Source organism: Hippocampus comes, unplaced genomic scaffold (assembly GCF_001891065.2).
Source record: "Hippocampus comes isolate QL1 unplaced genomic scaffold, H_comes_QL1_v1.1 scaffold181, whole genome shotgun sequence".
NCBI classification, from domain to species: domain Eukaryota; kingdom Metazoa; phylum Chordata; class Actinopteri; order Syngnathiformes; family Syngnathidae; genus Hippocampus; species Hippocampus comes.
Genome location: NW_017805136.1, coordinates 195,293 through 200,832, shown reverse-complemented (window position 1 = coordinate 200,832; position 5,540 = coordinate 195,293). Strand labels below are relative to the sequence as shown.

The 5,540-nt window shown below is 43.3% G+C and overlaps 1 long non-coding RNA gene across 2 annotated transcripts; it reads left to right on the top strand.

The window, feature by feature from the left end:
- Positions 1 to 485: 485 nt before the first annotated feature.
- Positions 486 to 4,983, top strand: LOC109514035 (uncharacterized). 2 transcript variants are annotated; one of them, XR_002167920.1, is made up of 4 exons: positions 486 to 692; positions 841 to 951; positions 3,579 to 3,614; positions 3,749 to 4,983. It is a non-coding gene; the product is annotated as an uncharacterized LOC109514035 (long non-coding RNA). The 2 variants fall into 2 exon arrangements; XR_002167919.1 differs by lacking the exon at positions 3,749 to 4,983 and having other exon boundaries at positions 3,579 to 3,652.
- The last annotated feature ends 557 nt before the right edge of the window (positions 4,984 to 5,540 follow it).

Sequence of the window (5,540 nt, the reverse complement as noted above, 5' to 3'; positions counted from 1 at the left end):
GCCTCTGGTAGAGGACCCGAGCTGAATGAGGGATGGACACCACCCGAGGGGTGAGACGAAGATTTTTTTTATTTTATATATATATATATATATATATATAATTAATGATTTTTTTAATGAATTTGAGTTTATTTGTCAGGGTGCTTTTTATTAGTTTTTTTAAATCTTTTTTTTTTCCTCTCCAATAATCAGCTTCCTGATTATCGTGGCTACGAACAGAGAAGGGCGACTTCACAAAATCACAGTCCTGATCGTTAACTGAGCAATTTTGCTAAGTTTCTCCCATTTTCTCATTGTTTTGTGAAAGACAAAAAAAAAAAAAGGAGCTGCATTCTTGGTCTTTGATGTCGCATAATCTTTTGTGTGCGTGTGTGTGTGTGTGTGTGTGTGTGTGTGTGTGTGTGTGTGTGTGTGTGTGTGTGTGTGTGTGTGTGTGTGTGTGTGTGTTTCTGTGTGTGTATGTGCGCGCCTCTCGAGGAGCCATTGTTTGTTTGTTTGTTTAGATAAGGAAGGAGGAGGAGGTGGGGGGGGGTGCCAAGGGACAGAGACATAGAGGGCCCTCTGACCCCATCCAGACCCAGAGTTCCTGCCTCTGGCTGTGACTGACAGATAGCATCAGTGTATCATGGCTTCTTATCAGCCAGGCCTGCCTGCTCCCTCTGATCTGGAATCAGCCCCCGCAGCCGGAGAGGGTACAGAGAACACGCAAACAATGCATGTGGTAACTAAGACAGCCATCTTGTGTGTGTGTGTGTGTGTGTGTGTGTGTGTGTGTGTGTGTGTGTGTGTGTGTGTGTGTGTGTGTGTGCGTGTGCTTGTGTTATTTCTCTTGGATACCAGGCGGCTCTATGTTGCCTGCAAGTCATTGGGTGTATTTCTTGGAGGGGGTGAGCTCATGCTTCCAACATAAAGACGCATTGAGTGAAGTGGGACCGAGGGCCAAGTCTGGAGGTACACACTCACACACATACACACACATGCGCGCATGGCGAGAAACACACTCAGTCCAGTGTGGAGGGCTCCCGAGGGCCGAGGGGGACTATCGTTTTCCTCGTTAATTATGACCGTCTGGCAGGCTGGAAAGCAGGAAGTCCAAGAGGGAATGATGGAAAGAGAGAGACATGGTAGATAGATGATAGCGAAGGGAGAGAAAAGGGGAGGATGGAGACATCCAAGTCAAGTTTTGGATGGTAAAACCAGGTGCTGTTTTTCCTGTCTTCATCCCGGTTTCGCCCAACATTGGGAACGCAGGTTTTATTGCGACGGCATCCACTTTTTGGGTGTCAAACGCATGTTCAATTGGAGTCAGGACACACCTGCCACCATGTAAAGCGCCCCTGATTAACACTAAATCAAGTTCAGTTGTTCTAGAAGGCTTTCTGGCCGAAGCCTGAAGGTTTTGTGCTATCGCCGATTGGTATTTGGAACTGTTCATAATAGGGCCCGAGCGATAAGGATTAAAAAAAATTATTTTTTATTTGAGAGGCTGATGCCAATTCCCATAAATGGCAGAATACGATCCTGATTACCGATTAATTGGCCGATTAATCCCCCCCAAAAAAATTTTTAAAAAAATTTTCTTTCCAACTGGGAAAAAAAAATTGCCAGTTTTTGCTGACAGCATTATTTTTGTCTTAACATAAAAAACACACACACATGCATTCTGCAAAAAAATATTCCAGTCCAATGTCACTATTTTCACTACTTGGTTTTTGTTGTTTTCCATGATAAATTCTAACGACTTGGAAATACTTTTTTCCACTTCTTCTGACTGATACCTATGAAACATGAGATGCCTCTGACTCTGTGGAAGCTATTTGCTGACCATGCTCTGTGCTGTTAACTTATGTTAAATTATGATTTCTTCTTAAATTATTCCTCCTCTCTGCATTGCCGGGCCAAGCCGCGTTCCCTCCTTTTACGTTGTGATATACAGCATATACCTTTTGACCCTCTCAGCCAAAACCAGCTTGCGGCCGTAACTTCACTTTACTGTCTGGCCTTCTTCTGCCATCCATTCGTCATTTCCCCCACCGCTGACCCCCAACCCTCGCTTGAGACCAAACATCACCCAGTCACTCACTGAGTTTGAATATAAAAATGTGACTTAAAAAAAACAAACCAAAAAAAAAAAAAACTGAAAGTGAAAAAGTGGGCCGAGCAGCTGCGGTGGCGAACGGAGCAGGCCCTGGGATTTAAATGGCTCCAGGTCCAATTACCAGTGTCTGCCGCATCTGGACGTAGTTAGAGAGGCGAAGCGCACGGCGCGCCATTAGGGATATGAATTCACAAGCTTTTCAGACGACGACGCTTGATGATGTGTGGGGCTCAGACATCAGAGGGAGCGAGGCTTGCGGCTCTTTCTGACAAAGCACCACAACGGTTTGTTTTACATAAGAACATACAAACTAGAGCGAACAAATAATTCTCAATAAATCTGACATAACTCATATGTTAGTGGATTTCTTAAACCCTTTAACCACCCGTTCAACCGCTTAAGAAAGCAAATTATCCATTCTGGGCAGTTTCTGTGACCCATTGTCACATGGTGTTCCACAGGGTTCAATTTTGGGGCCCCTGCTGTCTTCATTGTATTTGCTAGCCCTGGTTTCTATTTTAGGAAAGCATGGAATTTCTTTTCACTGCGATGGAGATGACACTCCGATCAACTGTATGTCCTAATCTAATCTCGCGCCACTTTTGTCCTGTCTGCAGGAAATCAAGGCCTGGATGGCACTGATTTTTTTTTAATTTGAATTGTCCCAGTGCCCATAGTACATCCCACCCTGGCGCCTTATCTAAACGGTCTCTCACGTGGGTTTTCAAATTGGACAGAGATTTTAAATTGGACTGGCAACTTCCATCGTTTTTCATCTTTGTTCTCGGAGAATCCAAATGAAGGCGTACTGTTGCACCCTACACAAATGAGATAAAAATTCCATATGTTCTGCAATAAATCTGAAAAAAAAATGAATTCAATCACACTTAAACAATCCCCAAATCCAATGACTCTGAAGTCCCCAAACCTTTCAGCGATCTATTTCTTAAAAAGAAAAAAAAAAGTCACTTCCTGTTTTTAATTATTGACTTCGCAAAGGAATTATAAAACACAAACATTTTTCGTCGTGGTTGTTGAAGTTGTAATGATGTTTATTCGTGAAAGTTATGCATTTCGATCGCTAAGTAAGCACCTTTTTGCTACAGGAAGTGGTACACGTCCTCTTATGCAATAAGAGCAGAATACAGAAAGTGCTGGCTTTACTTTGATTCTTTTAATTCATTTATATTCTAAGTTTACTCATTTGACTGTTGTTATTATTTCTCCTCCGTAATTATTACTTATCCCAGCTACATACATCGGCACAAAAACACACACGCCCCGTAAACTTTCATGCATGTGAAGCCAGTTTGAGTTGAGCCATGTGTCATCGCCTCGGGAACTTCTCATATCCGGAGATTTTATTGTTCTTTTTCATTCCATTATTAAAGCTTATTCGTTGTGTGTGTGTGTGTGTGTGTGTGTGTGTGTGTGTGTGTGTGTGTGTGTGTGTGTGTGTGTGTGTGTGTTTTCATTCCAGTGTGATTGTGCTGCAGAGGCACTCATCCAAACTCAGGTGGGGTCGGACCTCAGGGTGAGTTAGTGTGTGTGTGTGTGTGTGTGTGTGTGTGTGTGTGTGTGTGTGTGTGTGTGTGTGTGTGTGTGTGTGTGTGTGTGTCGATGACTCCGTGTTGTTGTTTTTCTGACCAGTGGGTCTCTAGTGGAGACAACGGGGATGTCATTTTGTTTGGCCGGCGTTCATTTGGACTCTTCGACTCGCTCGCCAACGTTGACGTCCCAAAAATTCATAACCGGAATCCCTCTTGCATCCTTTAAGCTTCTTCCGCAACACAACGGCCGCTGTAGCGCCATGCAATATCCGCTCGGCTTATGGTACACAATATTGTTTCTATATTGCCTATATTGCGATATGAAAAGGATTTTTGTGGTGGCTTATCCCCAAAAAAAAAAAAAAAAAATTTAATTAAGTTATAAGATGAACACAAAAAAATGGACAGATTCCGATGCTCTTGCAAAGTAAACATTTACAGTGGAAGTCATTTTACTGTACTTTTTATGTACTCTGATACAAAAGTGGTAAGAGATTTCTCTGCGACGGTTAGCGAGCTAGCTCTCGGGGTATAATAGCGGTACTCCACAGTCTCCGCTTTGCAGGCGCGTGTGTTTTCAGCTCGTCTCGCCCACTCCCATGACGTCATCGGCCAATTTGACTTGCGGCTTCTTCCATTAATTCATGCCTTGATGACGAAAGCCGCATAAAATGCGCACGTTTGCGGGGAAGAAATACGACGCATCGGCGTGCGCGTACAGACATGTCGTCAACCCGCATAAACCGCGTGTGCTGTTTTCAAGTCGCGCGAAAACACGAGGGAAAAAAAATACAGATGCAATAAAAGCCACAATTTTTTCTATGACTCAGTGATGTAATATAAGCCTCAACCAAAGATTAATGACCGGCAACAAGGAGTTTTTGTTTTCGTGGCATTTTGGTTACAGTGTGGGTGGGAAGAAAACTTTTGGGGGCCATTTTTGTTGAACTCTTTCCGTGTATTTTTTCATTTCAAAATTCGAAATAGATTGTTCACCAAATTTGTGAATTTTTGTCTGAGAGGAGAACATTAAAGTCAGCTGTAAAGTGGACCATTCCAGCAAAGTGGAGACTGTAGAGAATAATAGGCAAAGTACTGTACTACTTATTTGATTCCAAGTTTTTTATGAGAGAGAAAGAAAGTGGAGACTGAAGTGCAGTAATCCCCAGTAGGACTAATTACTTCAAAGAATGGAATCTCCTGTATTTGTGTACTTCTTTGAAAGTAAGCAAAATGTATTGAGCAGAACACTAAGGGCAATGAGAAAGTGGACTGTTGCAGCAAAGTGGAGACTGTGGTGTATAATACCTTTTAACACTAATAATTGGATTCCAGGGTTTGTTAACTTTCTGAGTACTTACAAGGTCCCTTGTATTTTCAGTAACTAGACACAAAACACTAATAATTGGATTCCAGGGTTTGTTAACTTTTCTTCCAACAATTGAGTACTTACAAGGTCCCTTGTATTTTCGGTAAAAAGACACATTTTATCCAAGAGGACACTAAGGGCCAAGTGCAGGAAAGCGGAGACTTTGGAGTGTAACACCACAATCGCATTACTTATCAAGAAGAATGAAGGCCGGCTTCTTTTTACTTCTCGGTAATGAAACAAACCTCATCCTGGATGAGCCTTCGGGTCAAATGCAGGAAAGCGGAGAATGTGGAGTGGAACATTGAACCCTGGCTGACCAGGTAGTTTGGGCGTTTGCCAAAGTTGTTTACATGCACCCTCCAGCAAAAGGAAAGCCCCGCGGCCCTCCCAACCCAAAAGATCCCTTCCCCCCGTCCCGCTCTCACTGGGCAGGATGAATTAGCGTGGGACAAAGAGCTTTGTGGCCCGGCCATGAAAGGCCCATTAAACATGCCGCATCCCCCTGAGGCCCTGCCCTGTG